This window comes from Gopherus evgoodei, chromosome 20, assembly GCF_007399415.2.
Source record: "Gopherus evgoodei ecotype Sinaloan lineage chromosome 20, rGopEvg1_v1.p, whole genome shotgun sequence".
Lineage (NCBI taxonomy): Eukaryota > Metazoa > Chordata > Testudines > Testudinidae > Gopherus > Gopherus evgoodei.
The window spans coordinates 11,243,190-11,263,308 of NC_044341.1; the positions used below are offsets into that span (position 1 = coordinate 11,243,190).

The 20,119-nt window shown below is 51.0% G+C and overlaps 1 long non-coding RNA gene across 1 annotated transcript; it reads left to right on the forward strand.

The window, feature by feature from the left end:
• The first annotated feature begins 6,332 nt into the window (after window positions 1-6,332).
• LOC115637743 lies at window positions 6,333-13,890 on the forward strand. Its single transcript, XR_003997342.1, has 2 exons — window positions 6,333-9,535; window positions 10,015-13,890. It is a non-coding gene; the product is annotated as an uncharacterized LOC115637743 (long non-coding RNA).
• Window positions 13,891-20,119: the final 6,229 nt, after the last annotated feature.

Below are 20,119 nucleotides of genomic sequence, written 5' to 3' on the forward strand. Positions count from 1 at the left end.
GCTGAGACTTTCTGCAGCTCCTGGACTGAGAGGCTGTTTGCTGACCGGGACTTTGCCAGCATCTCTAGGATAACAGCTTTTATCAGCGATGAGCAGCATGCCCACAGCTGTGTGCAAGGGCTCAGCTGCCAGCCGCTGATAAGAGCAGCGCTGAATGCTGTGTCTGACCCCATCACCCCCTGCAAGCTGTTATGTGACTCCAGCCCCTCTGAGGGTTGGGGGGCTTCAGGACCCATGTAGCACCCTCTTCCCCTCTGCAAAGGCCAGGGCGAAACATGACCACTAATGAATGGGGCACAGCGGTACCAGGCCACAGGACTTGAAGAAGCTAATTTGGAACTGCAAGAGGAAGTTAAGGAGGTGAAATGTGCAGCCTTAACTGCCTTGGGACCTGCCTTTCTCCCTGTATCATAAGCGACCTGTTGAATCAAAAGGGAAGGGGGCTTGCTGGAGCCTCTCTGAGGTGCGGATACTCCACCACCCAAGCTTGGAGTCTTGACTTTCCAGGTATGCTGCAAAACCTATTGGTCTGAGCTGCCAGGGGGTAGGGCTGTGGGGAGGGGTCTCAAGCTGCGGCATTATGTGACTGAGGATCAGCTGGGTGGGGGAAACAGTCTGGCAGTGCTGGAGTCTGAGGGTTTTGTGTCTGGGATCCATGCTGGTGCTGTGGTTTTTAAATGCACGGTCAGGCATTGTCCCAAGCTCTGGGGCCCTATCACCCTGGAGGTTTATTAAATATCACTGGCTTCCCAGTAACAGAGACCACAGCTGCACGCAGGACCTAGAGTGCCTGGTGCTCCATGTGCACAGAATACACAGCAGCTGCCCCAACGTGATCACAACCTAAACGGCCAAAGGGTGGGTGGGGAAATGGAGGCAGGTGAAGTGACTTGCCTATGGTCATACAATCAGTCACTGGCAGAGCCGGGAACAAATCCAGATCTCTGGAGTCCCGGAGTGGTTCTGTGTCCCCTAGACCACGCTGCCTCTCAGTCAATAAATATTTCTGCTTAATTGCAACTAGGTAAAACCTGGCTCCTAGGGACAAGCATCATCCCCAGCTTCTAGCCACAAGAACGGAGCAGGACTGGAGGTTTGGTCAGGGATTTCTGATAAGTTGAGACTGACCCTTTTTGTGGGAAAGGGTTTGTCTGGATGAAACATGTTTCTCAGGTCCAAGGTGGAGTTTCTGGTAGAGGGGAGAGAGTGGGACCCCAGAGCAGCTCCTCTTCCCTAACCACAGGGCTCCTGGCTGCTCTGGGGCTGTTCTCTTTCCACACACATTTGAAGGGTCTCGGTTTTCTCCTCATGGAGAATGGGAACGTTGTGGGGGATGGGAAAGCTGGTTCCTGCCCCACTCCACTCCTAAGCTCTGAGACTCAGGACTTTGCTATGGCATCTCCTCCAACTTGCTGGGACTCCCCCTCCCCCTGCATTGTCCCCTCTGGGACCCCGGCCATGTCAGCGCGAGGGACCCTTCATCCCGCTGCTCAGCTCAAGTGTGAGCATCGCTGGGGACAACCAGGGCAGCAGCATTGCAGTGTGGTGGGGCTAACCCCGGAGCTGTGACCTCGGCAGAGGCTCTGCTGAGCCGGGCCCAAGGGTGGGGCCATGCTGAGCTAGCTGAAGGTTCTGGGGCTGTGATAGGGCCCTGAGCCAGTTCCCCTAGCCAGCCAGCTGGGTGGGGACAGGACTGCTTGTTTATTCCAGGCGAGAGCTCAAGGCCACCTTGGCTGCCTTTTCTCTCTGCCTCTCCCACTCCTGGCATGATAACAGCTCCCGGTGAAGGACAGTTTGCACAGTTATCTGCAGTGGCTTCTCCTCAATCTTTGCACGGAGTCCCTGGCTGGGGTGCTGCCGGGTGTGGGCTGAGCCTTGCTACCGGCTCCCATCTGGCCCTTTGGTTTAACAGCTTTTTCCCTCAAGGTGAGAACCAAGGTTTGCTTGAAGTGGGGGTGGGGCACGGGAAGGTCTCTCTCTCTCTCTCCTTCCCTCAACCCCCCCTTTCCTGGATGACTGGGAACCCCAATCCCCTCTGCACCCCGACAAACCAATCTGAAAGCCTGAGCCCACCTTTGGGGCAGCAGCGTGGCCTGAGCACAGGTGAGGGAGTTTGATTTCGGATCCAAGCTCCACCACTGATGTGCTTGGCCCAGATCCGCAGAGGTGTTGCAGCACCTAAATCCTACTGGTTTCAATGGGAGTTAAGTGCCTGGAAGCCTTTGGGGGTCTGAGACTTGGCTCCCAAGTGCCCTCTCGTGGTGGATGCTTCTGTCTGTCTGTCCAACTAGAGCAGTGGTTCTCAACCTGCGACCCATGGGCCACTCGCAGCCCAATCCGCACACAGCTGTGGCCCCTGTGACATCCTCAGGGCCACCCAGGGAGTGTGTATGGTGTGTGGTTGTGTCCCACATAGACAGCTGCCCATGGGATCCACAACAGTAAATAGGTTGAGAACCACTGAACTAGAAGCTCTTTGTGGGCTGGTGTTTGGAGGGGTGGGGCACCCGCAGCAGCAGCTGGCTTTAGGGGCAGATGCCAAGCACCACTGAAAATCAGGCCCAAGCTATGTCAGGATGGGTACCCCAAACGAGGCTCCTCTTCCACGCCTGCAGCTGCCCCAATGCCCTCCTGAAATGGGCTGTCTATTGACCTTCGTCCCCAGGCTGTAACCAAGCTCCTGGGTGAGCACCAGCGCTCTGAGGCACGGGTGCTGCTCTACAGGAGGGCAGAGCATGGGCACCAGCCAGCTGGCTTAGCAAGCCTGAGCCCTGCTCCACCAAGATCGACTTCAGCCAGGGGTGGAGCAGGAATCCTGCATCAGGGCTAGAAACCGACCTGGACCATCACGCTGGCCTTGCTCCTCAGCCCAAGACAGCAGCGGTTCCTTGGCTTCAGCACGTGAACTTGTACCTGGCTGCTCAGTGCAAGGCCAGATTCCACCTTGGTGAGTCGGCACCAGCTTCAGTGGGGTCTGGCCAGGGATGGATTCAGGCTGACCTGCCAGAAGTCAGGGTCCCGGTCGGTCCTGGGGTCTCTACAGGGATTGGCGAAAAAGGAAGGAGCCTTTTGCAGGTCAGTTACGTGGCACCAACTACACTAGGCAAGCTGCTGATCTCTCTCCATCCACGTTCTCCAACCATTCCCATTGCTGTGGCATCTGGCCAGGTGAGATCGCAATTACTCCCATGCTGCAGTAGCTGCCTTCTTTGCAGGCCTGGCTCCTCGGAGGCCGAGGCACAAGCGCCTCTGCCGCTTTATCTGCAGCAATAAATTTAATCGCTCTGGGGGCTGCAGGCTAAGCCAACTCCCCACTCGGCAGCAGAGGAGGGAGGCAGGGTCTTGGATTTACTGATTCTCAGCTTGGGAATAGTGCAGCTGAGCAGCCCCAAACTCAACTTGGACGGATGCTCGCAGCACTATGGGGTAAAGCAGAAACGACCATCGTAAGTGGAAGAGAGCAGGGGAGAAGTGTTAGTAACAGGAACCAATCAGCCCAGGATCGAAGAGCACTGAGGCAGTTGTAATCCATTCGAAGGGCTTTTCGGGGCTCTCCCCTCTGATGGGGAAAGGGGCCCTGTAATGCCCCCAGCCTGCCTCCACCACGGTTAGCCCAGTTCAAAGCCCCACCCGCCACCAATGAAAGAACTTGATCTGCAGATTCTGTACTCAGTGATTTGCTTGGCCCTATCCAGTACTGGGGAGAGGGCAAGGAAAGCCCTGCTTGTGGAAGGCAGGTGAAACGCAGGCCTCCCTCCGCCTCCCTGCATCCTAGGGCCAGCGTTATGCAGGGATTATGAGGCCCTGTTCTAGTAGCTGAGGTGTGAAAACCAAGGGAGGAGAAACTGGTTTTGTAATTGGCAAGCCATTCACAGTCTTTGTTTAATCCTGAGCTGATGGTGTCAAATTTGCAGATGAACTGAAGCTCAGCAGTTTCTCTTTGAAGTCTGGTCCTGAAGTTTTTTTTGCTGCAGGATGACTACCTTAAGGTCTGCTATAGTGTGGCCAGGGAGGTTGAAGTGCTCTCCTACAGGTTTTTGTATATTGCCATTCCTAATATCTGATTTGTGTCCATTTATCCTTTTTCGTAGTGACTGTCCAGTTTGGCCGATGTACATAGCAGAGGGGCATTGCTGGCATATGATAGCGTATATTACATTGGTGGAGGTGCAGGTGAATGAACTGGTGATGGTGTGGCTGATCTGGTTAGGTCCTGTGATGGTGTCGCTGGTGTAGATATGTGGGCAGAGTTGGCATCGAGGTTTGTTGCATGGATTGGTTCCTGAGCTAGAGTTATTATGGTGCAGTGTGCAGTTGCTGGTGAGAATATGTTTCAGGTTGGCAGGTTGCCTGTGGGCGAGGACTGGCCTGCCACCCAAGGTCTGTGAAAGTGTGGGATCATTGTCCAGGATGGGTTGTAGGTCCCTGATGGTGCGTTGGAGAGGTTTTTAGCTGGGGACTGTATGTGATGGCCAGTGGAGTCCTGTTGGTTTCTTTCTTGGGTTTGTCTTGCAGTAGGAGGCTTCTGGGTACACGTCTGGCTCTGTTGATCTGTTTCCTTATTTCCTCCTGCGGGTATTGTAGTTTTGAGAATGCTTGGTGGAGATTTTGTAGGTGTTGGTCTCTGTCTGAGGGGTTAGAGCAGATGCGGTTGTACCTCAGTGGTTGGCTGTAGACAATGGATCGTGTGATGTGCCCGGGATGGAAGCTGGAGGCATGAAGGCAGGCATAGCGGTCCGTAGGTTTTCGGTATAGGGTGGTGGTAATGTGACCATCACTTATTTGCACTGTGGTGTCTAGGAAGTGGACCTCCTGTGTAGACTGGTCCAGGCTGAGGTTGATGGTGGGATGGAAGCTGTTGAAATCGTGGTGGAATTTTTCCAGAGACTCCTTCCCATGGGTCCAGATGATGAAGATGTCATCAATGTAGTGTAGGTAGAGAAGGGGCGTGAGTGGATGAGAGCTGAGAAAGCGTTGTTCCAGGTCGGCCATAAAAATATTGGCATATTGTGGGGCCGTGCGGGTGCCCATAGCGGTGCCACTGATCTGGAGATATATATTGTCATCAAATTTAAAATAGTTGTGTGTGAGGATAAAGGCACAGAGCTCAGCAGCCAGTTGTGCTGTGGCATCATCAGGGATACTGTTCCTGACAGCTTGTATTCCATCTGTGTGTGGGATGTTTGTGTAGAGAGCCTCTACATCCATAGTGGCTAGGATGGTGTTTTCTGGAAGGTCACCAATGCTTTGTAGTTTCCTCAGGAAATCAGTGGTGTCACGGAGATAGCTGGGAGTGCTGGTGGCATAGGGTCTGAGTAGAGAGTCCACATATCCAGACAGTCCTTCAGTGAGAGTACCAATGCCCGAGATGATGGGGCGTCCAGGATTTCCGGATTTGTGGATCTTGGGTAGTAGATAGAATAACCCTGGTCGGGGCTCTAAGGGTATGTTGATTTGTTCCGGTGTCAGTGTAGGGAGTGTCCTGAGTAGATGTTGCAGTTTCCTAGTGTATTCCTCAGTGGGATCTGAGGGAAGTGGCCTGTAGAATTTGGTGTTGGAGAGTTGTCTGGCAGCCTCCTTTTGGTAGTCAGACCTGTTCATGACGACAACAGCACCCCCTTTATCAGCCTCTTTGATGATAATGTCTGGGTGGTGTCTGAGGCTGTGGATGGCATTGCGTTCTGCACGACTTACGTTATGAGGCAAGCGATGTTGTTTTTCTACAATTTCTGCCTGTGCACGTCGGCGGAAGCATTCAAGGTAGAGGTCCAGACTGTCATTTCGATCCTCAGGAGGAGTCCATGTGGAGTTCTTCTTCTTGTGCTGTTGTGCCTAACTGGACAGTCTTCTTGTGCCCAACTGGACAGTTGCTACGAAAAAGGATAAATGGACACAAATCAGATATTAGGAATGGCAATATACAAAAACCTGTAGGAGAACACTTCAACCTCCCTGGCCACACTATAGCAGACCTTAAGGTGGCCATCCTGCAGCAAAAAAACTTCAGGACCAGACTTCAAAGAGAAACTGCTGAGCTTCAGTTCATCTGCAAATTTGACACCATCAGCTCAGGATTAAACAAAGACTGTGAATGGCTTGCCAATTACAAAACCAGTTTCTCCTCCCTTGGTTTTCACACCTCAACTACTAGAACAGGGCCTCATCCTCCCTGATTGAACTACCTCATTATCTCTAGCTTGCCTGCATATATATATATATATATATATATATATATACACACACACACATATACCTGCCCCTGGAAATTTCCACTACGTGCATCTGACGAAGTGGGTATTTACCCACGAAAGCTCATGCTCCAAAACGTCTGTTAGTCTATAAGGTGCCACAGGATTCTTTGCTGCTTTTACAGATCCAGACTAACACGGCTACTCCTCTGATACTAGATCTATTTAGACTATCTGATCTTCTAGGTCAGACTGGATAGAAGATTAGAAAGATCTAGACTAGGTCAGGCTAGATCGAAGGTCCCTCCTGGCCTGGGAATCTAGGAGTCTGCTGCTGAGATGGAGCAGGGGTGCCATAGGGTGATTTTCACCCCCGGGCTTATTCTCCTTCCCAGAGGGTACTCAGAGCTGAGCGTCCAGCCATGGAGCCACCATGCAAGTCCAATAGCCTCATGGCCCAAGCTCTTCGCTGCACAGCAGGAGAGCTGGGTTTGAATCCTGAAATTGCCTACATTCCCTAGATCAGCAGGGGAGGGGGCATGTTCAGCCTTTAACGGGGGCAGAGAGCCACACTGCTGGGGCCTCAGAGGGGCCAGAAGAAGGGTCAGAGAGCAAGGTTGGGGTCAGCCAAGCCATGTCATTCTGCTACAGTCTCCCCCAGGCCCATTCCCACACTGCAGAACCCAGCACCTCGGCTGCTGTTAGCTTGTTCCCCTCCAGGGCTGGGGCACTGGAGGGGCCATGGATTGAGCTGGCAAGGGAAGTTCAATTCCTGTTTTATCCTAAAGTGAAAACAGAGTCTCTGGGCATCTTGTGAAGCTGAGTTGTAGGTTGCCTTCCGTGCTCATGATTGTACAGTGGGTCTGGGGAAGTCCCACTCCAGCTGGAGAAGCTGCAGATCCATGTTCTGGCAGAACTGGCCAGGCCAATCCTTGACGCCAGGGATACCCCCCCACCCAGCATCTTTTCGCCAGAGGCTCTGGGCTCTGCTCATGAGCACAACTGTCTGTCTCCACTGAAAACTTTGCCCACGTAGGAATGCAAAAGCCACAGCTGCTGGTAGGCTAAAGCCCCATCGGTGCTCCAGGGAATTGGTGCTACCTGGGAGTAGCTCAGGAGATGCTGCTTCCCAGCAAGGGGCTGATACGTTGTCCAGGGCCACGGCTCTAATCTAAACCCTTGAGTCAGCTGGGTAGCTTTCAAGGGCACCATTTGCAAGGCCCTAGGTACCCCAGCGCTTTCTCCTCGCTAGACAATGAGGTCACGTTAGAACACGACCTTGAGGAGTCATGTTAACGGTGCGGACAGGGACAAGTCAGGTTTAACATCATGCCATCTGCTCAGGGGTTACCCTATGGATCTGGTAGGGTTCACCCATGACCAGCTTCTGTAACACTAAACACAACATGCCCTATCTACACTGGATGCTTAACATCCTGTTCCTTACTTCCAAGCAGACAAGCCCTTGCAGTGGGAACCTTTCTGGGTTCTGACTGGAAAATGGGCACAAGCTGCTCTGTTCTGATCCAGAGCCCAGCTGTTTGGGGCCAGAGCTTGGATTCAGGCCCATCTGAGCCTTCCTGACCACTGGGAACAGGAAGGTTGTTATAAAACCGGGCTTGGGGCAGACCGTTCTCAGACTGTGCTGGGGAACGTGAGTACGGCTGGCTTGGGGGGGGAGGATGGTAGCATGGGCCATTGGAGACCCGGATTCATGTCCCTGCTCTGCCGAAGGCTCCCTGGAGTGACTCACTGAGGCCCAGATACCCCAAGGCATTTAGGTTCCTAACTTCTGTTGAAATCCCCAGGAATCAGGACCCTAAATCCCTTTGCAGATCTGAGCCATAAGCTCTCTGGGCCTCCATTCCTGACCTGCAAATGAGGCTAGCAGCACTGCCCCATCTCCCAGGATCGAGATGGGCTCGGAGACTACAGTACCGGGGTCAGGCTATCACAGACAGAGAGAAACCTAGTTACCACCTGCTTGTCACCTGACATGGGTAAAACCCAGCCCCTCTCAGTGCATATGGGCCCTTCCGTGGGGTTGGACTGGGCCTCTGAGCTGCGTGACGGCCCAGCTCTGTCCGAGACCGCGGTGCAGGGGGTGCTGTATGCTATGGGTGGAACTGGGTTGTGCCCAGGCTGGCAAGCACCTGCGTCAAGCGAAATCTAAGTGAGCCAGGCAACCCTGACAGCACGTTCCCGGGGAAAGTCAGAGACAGCCCCGGAGTGCAGGCCAATGCAGCCATCCTGCCTTGTTCCCCTCACTAGTCCTATTGAATACACTATTATTAATACAATTAATTCAATACTTGTATTTATTACTACAGGTATCTGTTTGGTGCCCATCACCACAGCATCTGGGCAGCATCCTAGACTTTTGAGACCACTTGCGCCATGCCGTGTTACTAGCCGCCAAGGAAGCCTGGGGCTGGGCGGAGGCCCTGCTATCTTGCTGTCCTCAAATGTTTCCTCACCTGGGGAGAATCTGGCCAGACTTGAAGTACTGGCTCTGATTGCACCTGGCTAGAGCAGAGCCCCTGCATGGCCTGGGAGGAGCTGCAGCTCGACTGCCTCCCGCCTACCTCTGGGGCTAGATGCAGCCGGAGGCTGGTTTTTGGGCTTGTTGCCGCTGCAGGGAGCTTTGCAGGCTGTTTCTGCAGGCGGCACCTTTGGGACTCTCAGCAGCTGATAAGAAATTGCACAGCTCGGCTAACTGGAGAATCCAAGGTGCCGCTGCGCTGAAACCAGGGATGGGGCTGCCAGCTCTTGCCAAGGCCAAAGTCTAGAGCACAGCGATTATCCCTCTGCTGAGGAAGGCCCCGTCTGGCGCTAACACCCACCAATCAGCTCCTACAGTGCCAGCGTCGCTGCCTTTAGAGTGGGGACTCGGGCAGGGCTGGTGGGAACGAGGGAGGTCGATGGCTATGCCAGGCCCCGTGAACTCCGAGGCAGAGGAGACCAGCCCACGCCCTGGGGCAGGCGGAGCTGAAGGTCACGCTCCAGTCACTGGCCAGTGCTGTCACGTCTGTCTGCAGGGGTGGAACTGCCCACGTGTGCCCCCTCCCTGGGGCCCAGAGCTGGTGGAGCTGCACCCTAGGGTTGTGACCCCTACAAGGGTTTGGGGGGTTGCTGCTGCCCAGTCCTTGTCATATTGCTAAATAGGAGATGGGGTCCCAGCTGGCCGGGGGGTGGATCGCAGCAGGGGGCAATGTGGGAAAGGTAGAGAAACCTTGGTCTAATGCACCAGCATAAGAACATACTGCTTCTGGTGGCCTTTGTCTGTCTTTGCTCAGATGACACCTTAGCAGCTGGGAGAGACGCAGCCCTGGGGGGACTGAGGACAGGTGAGTCTTCCCCACATGCTCAGGGTTTAGCTGATCGCCCTATTTGAGGCTGGGAAGGGATTTTCCTCCAGGGCAGATTGGCAGAGGCCCTGGAGGTTTGTTGCCTTCCTCTGCAGCGTGGGGCAGGGGTCGCTTGCTGGAGGATTCTCTGCACCTTGAGGTCTTTAAACCACGAGTTGAGGACTTCAATAGCTCAGACATAGGTCAGGGGTTTGTTACAGGAGTGGGTGGGTGAGATTCTGTGGCCTTCGTTGTGCAGGAGGTCAGACTAGATGATCATAATGGTCCCTTCTGACCTTTAAGTCTGAGCCTGACAGGGCGCCGTGTGGGATCACCTGACTCAGCAGGAAATAATTATTTACGGGACAGGACCAGGCCATGATGGGCTGAAGGCCACGTCCTTGTGACTTCTCTGAAAGCCCTGGGTGAAAGGTGGCTGAACATAAATCGAAAGGGTTTCTTTTCCTCTTTGTCACCAGGTACTGTGGGACGAGGGGTCCGATGGGTCGGCGGGCCAACTGGTAGCACTCTCCTCCGACATCTCGAAGCCACACTCGTGACTTTGGAAGCCAATGGGGTCATTTTTGATTGATGCCGTTTGAATGCTTGGTGTTAGCAACGCTGCTGCTATTAACTCTCCATCCTGAGGCTTTCTCTAAGTGGAAGGTGGTGAGCTGCAGGGACAGATTCCTCCCTGCCCTGAGCTCTCTGGTGTTACTTACCCCATGTGCAGAATGTGGGGGAGATGCAGGGGACAAGGAGCTATGAAGGAGCTAGGGAGAGGCCGGTCAGAGCCAGGGGGTCATGTTCAGCCCTCGTGTAAGCAGCTGGGGCTGGGGTCTGCGCCACACCCATGGCAGATGGCCTCGTGGGGCCAGAACATCCCACAGGTAGATGAAGCACCAGGGTTCTCCCTGTCCTCTGTCCAAGTGTGCAAAGGGCTTCAGAGTGCTGTCCCCACTCCGTACCCACACGGGGGGGACTGGACTCCTTCGGCAGATGCCAGGGCCCAGTGGACTGTCATGTTCAGGCTAGGCAGTGTCCAGGGCGCAGCCCACGGAAGAGCAGAGTCACAGCCCCCAAGTATTTGCCAACCTGTTTTTCTAACTCGGCTCAGCCAAACATACCTTAATAGCTGCTTGTAGCAGGAGGGATAGACAGAGAGCTTTGTTTGTGCCCCAGCAGGGAGCGAGAACGCCCAGCGATAAATCACTTCATTGCACCAATTGTACTTGATAGCACTGAGCCAGCGAGCAGATAACAGAACCCCCAGACCTCCAGTTACAAGTAGAAATGGGAGCGGTGAGGGCAGCTTGTTTAAGGTGATCTGAGTTTTAATGGGTTTGGTGACGCTTACTCTGCAATGGGCATGATAAAGGATGCTTTAGACTGGCCATAGTCTGTCTATCTTCATCACTCTGATCAGCTGTGACCTACAAAGCACTGGGTTTGTGCCTGAGTTTATTAATAATGATCATCTCCCTAATACGTCATTCTTACCCAGAACGTCTCATCTGTAAGCTGCAGGAACCTCATGAAGAGGGTAAATAATATCCTCCCTGTTTTACAAATGGGGAAACTGAGGCCCGGAGCTGGGAAATGATTTGTCCAAGTCTGTTTTGCTTCTTGATGATGTATAAAAATTCCCCATCTCTCCCCCCACAATCCCCTGTACGTTATGGGGGTACAGTTCTGGATCCTAAAGGTTTTTTTTTCTCTTGCTTCTTAATTACCTCAGAAATATAAATATTGTCAGACCTCGTCTCCCCTGGATTCATGGGAGGGCTTTTTGGTCTGCCTTGGAGAAATGTATTGTAACCTCTCCCACCTCAGTTAAAGGGGGTGGGAATTCTGAGTCTTTAACCAAGACGTCCTGTTGCCTAAGGCTTCACTAGGCATCCGAGTGAAACAGGTGCTAACAGAAACGGGTCCCGAGGTTTCAAAAGTGCCTTTGTGAGGTTGGGGGGGGCGCTTCCACTTTTGGAGGCCCAACGTGGGATGCCTTAAAGGGGTTGTCAGAAGGGGCTGAGCCGCTGCCCTCTGAAAATCAGGCTCTTGTTAAAGGCGCTTAGGTTGGGCCCTGGACTCACTAGCACTTTTGAAAGTCTTGGCCAAAGGACTGTAAACAGGCTGACTACAATTTCCTTCCCTTCCCTTCCCAGCTGTGGGTCTCATATCGCTCATCATCCTCTCCTAACGAAATCCACCCCAACAAGCGGAGCTTCTCACCATCACCCTGATTCGGCTGTGTGTTCCCTCCCTGCGCTCCGTCTGGCTTTAGACTGTTCACTCTTTGGAGCAGGGTCTGCTACTCGCCTGTGTCTGTTTAGCATCCAGCCCAACCAGGCTCCAGGGCTGGCTGGTTCCTAGCCACTACAGGAAGAAACGCAATCATTGAGCTAGTTCCCCAGGCCCCACAGAGGCGTCCAGGGTTTTAGTGCTGCTCCTCGCCCCTATCCTCTCTAGCATCGGTTCCAGTCAGTCTTGGCCCTTTCCTGGTTTCCATCAATGGCAAACAGACCATAGCTTTACAAAACCAAACCTTTGCGAACAGACCACAACACCCAATAAAGCCTGGGAGCCACTGCCACCCAGTGGATGATAGAGATGACACATTGCTGGGCTGCAAAGCAGAGAACCCACAACAGCTGATGCCCCGTGACAGTTCAGCAAATGCATAGCAGGCCAATCTTGAATCCTCCAGCATGCGTGTGTAATAAGTTAGCTATTGCGTCCAAGTGCGCAGGGGGATACCCCCGCCTTGTACACAAGCTGGATCTTCAGAGGCCCTGGGGAGCAAAACAAATGAGTGCACAACATCCTCTTTGAGTCAGGTCATCTTTCGACATCTTTGTCCTCCTGCAGGATTATAGCCATTAAATAGTTTGCATGGTTTGTTTCTGTGCATGGTAATCTCCTTCAGTCAGCATGGAAACTAGGTGTCAGACAGGCCTTGATGGCTCATAAGATCAGGAGTACCTGGTGCCCTCCTTTATATCCCTCCCACACAGTAGGATCTATAGTTAGTTGTTTTTTTTTTCCCCCCCTCTCCCATGGTTTCAAACACGTGGATTGAAATTGTCCACTCTGGGGCTCTGTAGAGTACGTGAGCTGAGGCCGGCATTCTCGGTCTCGGTGCTAGTGATCAGGTGTCCAATTTGGCCACGGTAAAAAATCTGGCATTCAAAGATGGTCCGAGTAGATTCCCCATGTGCCCAACTGGGAAATAGCCCTGTTACTGTTCAGATCATGTGTGCAGGCCTCTGTGTGTTTGGCCAGACAGGATGGAGTTAAATCAGAGGAGGCTGTAAATGCGGAAACCTGCAGGCCAGGAGCAATGGCGAAGATAAGACAGCCCCCTCCCAAGGCCATGCCTCGATCAAAAGAGACCTAAAGGCACTGGAAAAGGGAGAGGAGGAGTGTGATAGGATGGGAGGAGAGGGGAGTTAGGAGAAGCTACCAAGCGTGTGTCAGAGAAAAGCTGACCGTCTGACTGCTACCCAGAGGAACAGGGAGACACAGGGACTTGTAAACAAGCCAGAGATGGACTCAGCTGGGCTGAGGGGCACTTTGCTCTAATGCATTGTCCCTTTGAGAAACGAACGAACAACGGGCTGTTTTGGAGACACTGGCTCTGGGTCCCTGCAAATGGGAAATGTCCCAGGCTCTCGAAGGGAAACTCCTCGTGGTGCTCAAACTAGACTGACTCTGTGTCATTAACACAATTGGGAGCCAGGGATCCAGCTTGACAGTGGTTGTACCCAAAGTGAGGGAGGAAACCAGGCCTGTCATGTAAGGGGTGCACTGGAGAGGGACTGAAAGAGGCCCAAGGCACAGTTTACCCAGTAACTGGGACACTTTATAAATTAAAAAAACAAAACAAAACTTGAATCCATCATAATTCATACTATTTATGCCCCTTCTTGACAAAGCAGACAGGCCATGGGCTGAAAGGGTCTCTCTCATGCATAGAAGGTGTCTCTCCAGGGGAAGTCTGAGGCTCTTGGCACGTGGAGAGAGCTTGCATTGTGGATAGAAAACTTTTAAAAAATTGCAAACTGTCACTTCAAAGCCGAAGGGATTTTTTTACTCATCCTGCGTACAGGGTAGGGGATTCTATAAGGAAGCATGTGATCAGAGTCAATTCTTCAGATAGCCAGTTTAGAGTAAAGTGGGACAAGTTGTGTCTCTCTCATTTTTTGGGGAGCAGCCTGTTTTGTCTCTCTCTGATTTGGGGTTCTTGTATGTTATTGTTCAGAATGGTAAGATATAAAGCAGTGCTACATTGCAATCTTTCAGCAAAAGTATTTTTGTTCTTATTTAACTTCTCTGTATGTATACCGTGTACATACCAATTCGGCACTTTCGTGTTTTGTTTTGTTTGCCTGCCTAGCTTCCACATCACTGTGGGCCAAAATAATGGCTTGATGGCACATCTTGCTGCAATGTTGCTGCTGAGGAACTGGTTTTGAAAAGTTTAATGAATCCCATAACAGGATTCATTGAGCAGCTGTCTGAGCAGTCACGCAGGAGCTGAAGCCTTTAGTTCCCTAGGAGGAAAACACCACCAACAGTCTAATGTGAATAATGCTGCTAGAATCTTTCTGTGTTTCAGAAGCTGATTTCAAATGGCTGAACTCTGGTCCTGCAGAAGGCATCTCGGCTGGAGATCAAACTCGCAGTGTCCTTTTTGTGTCTTGTCTTGTGACTGCAGTAATTCACAGTTGGATTTTTTGCCCTGAACTGAATGAAGGGGACCTGGTCAGCTGAAAGGACCGTTATCAGCTTGAAATAGTTGATGGGGATAAATTTATAACCCTTCAGGTTTCTGATTGAGCCTCCTTTAAGTAGCATGTATGGAAATATATATTGTCGGTGTATTTTGTCCCCCTGCTGATATTTACAAAGGTCTCTCCAGCAGGGGCGAGTGGGTGTTCCCAAGATCAAAGCCATGCTTAGACCCGGGACAGCTCCCAGTTCTCTCAGTTGCATCTTTGCTGCTGCTCTTACTGGCAAGCTCCCTCTTGCAAGGCCTGGGGGAAAGTATGCATGTGAACTTCCCCCAGCACTGCCTGACAGGCTGAGAGTGGTGTCCTCGTGCTAATCAAATGCATGAGACAAATCGGCACTCCCATGGGTACCAACAGATGGAATTGATTGACCACCGGCTGCTGTAAAAGAGAGAGAAATCTCTCTCTTTTCTCTCTGTTTTCAATTGCAGTGATTGTTCGTGTTGTTTGTAACCATTTCAGGTACAATTCGTCAGGGGGAAATAAAGGGTTATTTCCCCAAGGGGAGCTAGGGGAGTCCAGTAGGTCTGTCTGGCCTCCTCTTCATTTTCTCCACCAGCTCCAAATTGCAGCTCTCCAGCTCCTCCTCTGCCTTTGATCCTTTCCCAGGCCAAGAGGTCACCTGATCTCTTTGTTCTCCAACACCTTCAGTTGGCACCTTTGTAGAGGAGGGACCCAGGCCATTAGTTGCCAGGAGCCAGAGTGTCAGCCATTATCTGTGTAGACAGTATCACAGGGGCCCTCTTGGGCTCTGCAACAATCACACACCCTGTTCCTCCCCACCTGGATACCTAAGAAATGCATAGGGGAAACTGAGGCACTCACACAGTATTCAGAGAAAACATTAAGAACATTCCCACTTCGTCACACCTTGATGTTGCCTGACTATATCATACTCCGTTGGTTCATGTGTCTTCTGCTGATGTTAAATGATCTAGTGGAACCCAAGAGATGGCTGCTGGGAGTTCTGCAGCTTCTCTTTGTCTTCCAGTTTTGGGCTGGGTAGCACTGGGGCATCAAACAACTTGGAACTGAGCAGGTGCCACAGCAGTCTTCTAACTGACTGCTTATTAGCTTAGTTCATCTCTTTCTTCAAACATCCATAATTATACGTTAATAAATGCCTCGTCCCAAGATCTGCAATTAGTATAAATGTGTATAATTTATTAACAGTTTTCATTGTCTCTCTCACACCACAATGAGAGTCAATATCCTCCCTGCCCTGGGGCTGTTCGTTATATGATTTAAATGAAGTGTGAAAATTACTTACACTTGTCCTTCCTTCCTTTAAAAAAAAAAGTTAATGGTGCTAAAAAAGTCTAGTGTGTCTAGGAGTGTCAGTAATGCCAGTAGGAAGGGTACTAATCGATTACATCTGTAATAGCTGCTTTAACGCTGAAAGATCCCAAAGCCCTTTACAAATGTGTAAATTACAAACCATCACTGAGAAAATGTTTCATCCATTACTGAGATGCGTCCACCTCTGCTGTGGAGCCTCTGGAGTTGTTTTAACAGCACACGACGACGCTGTGCAAGAGTTTTGGGCTAGTTCCGCTGAAGCATATGGTGTCAAGATGAAACTGCAGAAGGAATTTTTAGCAGACAGTGGAATTGAGCCGAGGTAAATTCTTCCTGTTCCTGGTTGTGCAGCATTACAAAGGTGAGTAGAACATCCCTAGGTGCCGCACTGATGCTTGTTTTGCGCCAGTGTCATTAAGCAGGCATTTGACTGCAACCAATGGCTAGAAGGGAGACAAATTCACACTAAAAATAAGGGGCAATTTTTTAACGGTGAAGGTGATTGGAACAACTTAGCAAGGGTTGTGGTGCGTTCTCCATCTCTGGAAATGTTTAACTCAAGATGGGATGTTTTTTTCTAGTTCAAACAGGAATCAAGTCAGAGAAGGCCTAGGGTTGTGTTACGCAGGCGGTCAGACTAAATGATCGCACTGATCTGGCTTCTGAATGACAGATGAAGATTTCATCTGCTTCTCGCCAGAGGAACTGACTAGGAAGGACTCTTACACTGGGTATATATCAACAATTCGCAAGCAATCCAAGGTGTATTTCCCAACACAGCTGCAGGCATGTACCAAAAATAGCAGCACATCTTGTGTTTTATTGCTTAATTATTTCAGGGAGAGAATGTATTGTTCTGCAGGGCCCCAGAACATTCTTTCAGCATCCTTTGCACCTCGTACAAGAAATATGCCTGTTTTCTTATGTAATCAGCGTGATCCCCATCCTTTGAGAGCTGGATCTGTGAGTGAGCACCACAGCTGTGTCACTAAATAGTTTCTATTGTGTGTGGCAGCACAATAAACACGCACGTGCCATTGCGGTTTACTATTCTATGCACCTTAAGGATATTACGACATTAAAAACTCCTCAGAAAAGTCACCAGACACTTCATGCGGAAATACTGCACCTGGGCTATGAAATTGGGCTCCTTTGTAAATCCCAGCCTATGCCTCTAGGCCCTAGAAACCCTTTGGGATCAGATCCTGCACAGATGTAAGCATGCAGTGTTGTATTGCAGTCAATGGGTTTACTCACACAGCGTGTAGTTAAGCATGCGTTTAAGTCTTTGCAGGATTGGGGCCTTAGACAGGCAGAAGGTGCTCTGTTTGTGGGAAATCGGTGATAACACGGCTGCCTTAGATTTGAGGATGGCTATAATGAGTGGTTCTACTATGCATAATTAGTGGAGTTGGCATAACCGAGGACAAAAATGGACATGCTGCCAGTCCCACATGTGCTCTGTCCATATGCGACAAAGGAGTCCATAGAAGACAAGAAAACATTGTTTAGAACTGCGCATGAGCCAGGAAAGGGTTAATTGGCTGCTGGGTGCCCAGCCAGCCCTGCTCCATGGCACCTGAAGTTGGTTTCTGGCACCAAGGCCAGAGCTAAAGGAGGGCACAAGGTGGCTGGAGAGTAGAGATTGAGCTCGCGGTGGAGTCCGGAAGGCTGGCTAGGGCCAGGAGCCAGGGAAAGCTGCTGCCTGTCAGGGCCCCCCGGGGGAAGGGAAGAATTTCATGTCCCCTCTTGTGTAACCTAGCCGGAGGGATAAGTCCCCTCAGCCTGGAAGGTGTTGAAAGCTGAGCACAGCATTGGAAGCCCAGGAGGCAAACAGAAGCACAGCTACTGCTGTCCTGTGCCGCTATGTGTGTGTGTGGGGGGGGGGATGCTTGGGGGTGGCCAGGAGCAGTGCCTGGTATGGTTTGAAGAATGGCCTAATGGAGTGGACAAGGGTACTTAGGTGGCTAGTCCATGGATGTAGGCACCTAAACCCCAGCTTTGGCTCCACTGTGATCCGCAGAACTCCTGCTGAACCCCAGAGGTGCCTAAACTCACTTGGCACCTGGGTTTTCAGGGTGAAAGTTCCCTGGACACTTGTGTTTCTGTCCCTGGGCACATGCACCACTGCCTCACTCGAGGCACCCAGCCGCTCGTCTCCTGCCTAAGCCCCACCACACATCACAAAGTGGGAGAAGGCAGGTGTTCTGCTGTGGGGGTCTAACCTGGTAGGTGTGCTCCGAGGCTAGTGGATCGGGTCCCATTCCCCGTCCAGAGGAGAAGCCCAACATAGAATTTAGTGCTCAGAGCTTTCACCTGGGCTATGGGAGACCAAGGGTCAATTCCCCCCTCTCTGCTAAAGGTGGGGGGAGATTTGAATGGGGACTCCCCCACCTCTCAGAAGGATGCTCCCAATACAGAGCTATAGGATGTTCGGCTCCTTCCATCTCTCCTGTTGAAGCTGTTCCACTGTGGATAATGAACGAAGGGTTCGGAGCCGGGGGGTGGGGGGACTGGAGCCAGCATCATGCACCTGGGAGGCAGGGGCTTGAATCACTGGACTACAGAGTTTTTGCTTTAAGACTGGTAAAAATGTTTGCTCTGAACCTGTGAACCTAGTCAGGAGGGGTCGTCTCTTAAATCAGTGGTTCTCAAACGCAGTTGATCGCCCTCCCCCTTCTTTGTGTCTGTAGTAGATTATGCCCCTCCTCCCGCCACCCAAATACATGTACTGATTTAAAAAAATCAACCTGCAACTCTCCCTAAATATTAACAGTGAGGCACTGATTCAAACAGAGCCAATTCAGGATACAATAATGTAAATTTAAAGTGAGATACTTCTTACTGGTATCACGCTGTTGTTACTAGTGTGAGAGGTGCGTCTGTTTTTCGGAGCACAGCAATTCCATCCTGGTTTGGGAGCTTGAGACAGCTATCTGGAGATCCCCTTCTACCTGAAGATAAGATCATTTGTTTGTGATGTAAAGAACAGCATTTCTCAAACGTGGGGTCCTGACCCAAAACGAGATCATAAGCTTATTGTGGGGAGGAGGGGTGTTGCGGTATTGCCACCCTTACTTCTGCGCTGCCTTCAGTGTTGACGGCCGGAGAATAGTGGCTGCTGGCCAGATGCCCAGCTCTGAAGGCAGCGCTGCCGCCAGCAGCAGCATAGAAGTAAGAGTGGCATGGAATATACAATGGTAGGAATACAGCTGCAAAATTTGCTCTTTATGCCCTGGCCAACCCGTGAAAAATGTGTGATTTCTCCATGATTTAAGTAGACCCCTAATCATTGCTGTGGGTAATACGTGAACAGTGAGGGGTTTTTTCCCCCTAAAGTTTTTCACGCTCCCCTCATCCAGAATACGTTCTGTGCCCCTCAGTTTGAGAACATCTGTCCTAAGTATCAACAAGGTATTCCAAACTAACAAGGCCATTGTGGGACTTCACAATACGAAGAATTTGTTAATTGTTCCTTCAAACCCATGAGAAAACTACATGCGAAAGGGCTCCTCCCATCAACCTGAATTCTGGAAGAAGGAAATAAAACTAGCTGACAAGAACATTTTTTCATCTTTTTTGCTGTTTGAACTCCCACACGGCTGAAGTTGCAAAACAGAAGCAGAGACCCCTAGGATCAACCGGGGTCAGTTCACACTGCTGACAGATTGCTACAACTCTGTCACCTTTTGGAACCATAGACTGTAACTCAGTTAGGTATATGTGTTTGCCTGCTTTAACCTGGAAATAGCTTCCTCATTTATTTTTCCTCGTTAATGAATCCTTAACTTGTTTACTGTAGGATTGGTTACAAGTGTTGTCTTTAGTGTGAGATCTGAGGTACCAATTGACCTGGGGTAAGTCTCTTGGGACTGGGAGCAACCTGAATTTTTTGTGATGGTTGATGTATAACAACCAATGATCACTACCTGCAGCTTGCCTGGGTGGCTAGATAGACCGGAGTGCCCCCAGGGGACTGTCCGTGACTCCATGGTTAGACTGTTATATTGCTTCAGGTGTTCACATTGATTACTGGGCTGGTGAAACCTAATTATAGACCCTGCATCCAGGTTGGGGTGTCTGCCCTGCTTTTTGACAGTCCACCTGAGGTTGGCACTCCCAGTTGTGAACCACTCCAGACAGTGTGAGATCAGCATCTCCTAACTGGCTAGTCTTGGTGATTCCATGCAGGCTTTTGTTTCTCGCATTCTCTCCCCATTCAATGTATAGGGAGCCTAACCCAGCTTTGTGGACATCAGTGCTGCTTCTGTGACTCTTTTCTAAAAATTAAACACTACATTGCGCAGCATCTCAACGCCTACATCCTCTTGGGGATCCCGCCCTCAAGAAACGGGGGAGCATCAAGCCCATGATGAGATGACCATAATTTATCATGTATTGCATGTTATTCCTTCGGTGACATTTCCACTGTCTAGCATTCAGATGGCTACATGATGTTGATATGTGTCCTTTCGACCTACTCAGCAATTTTAGT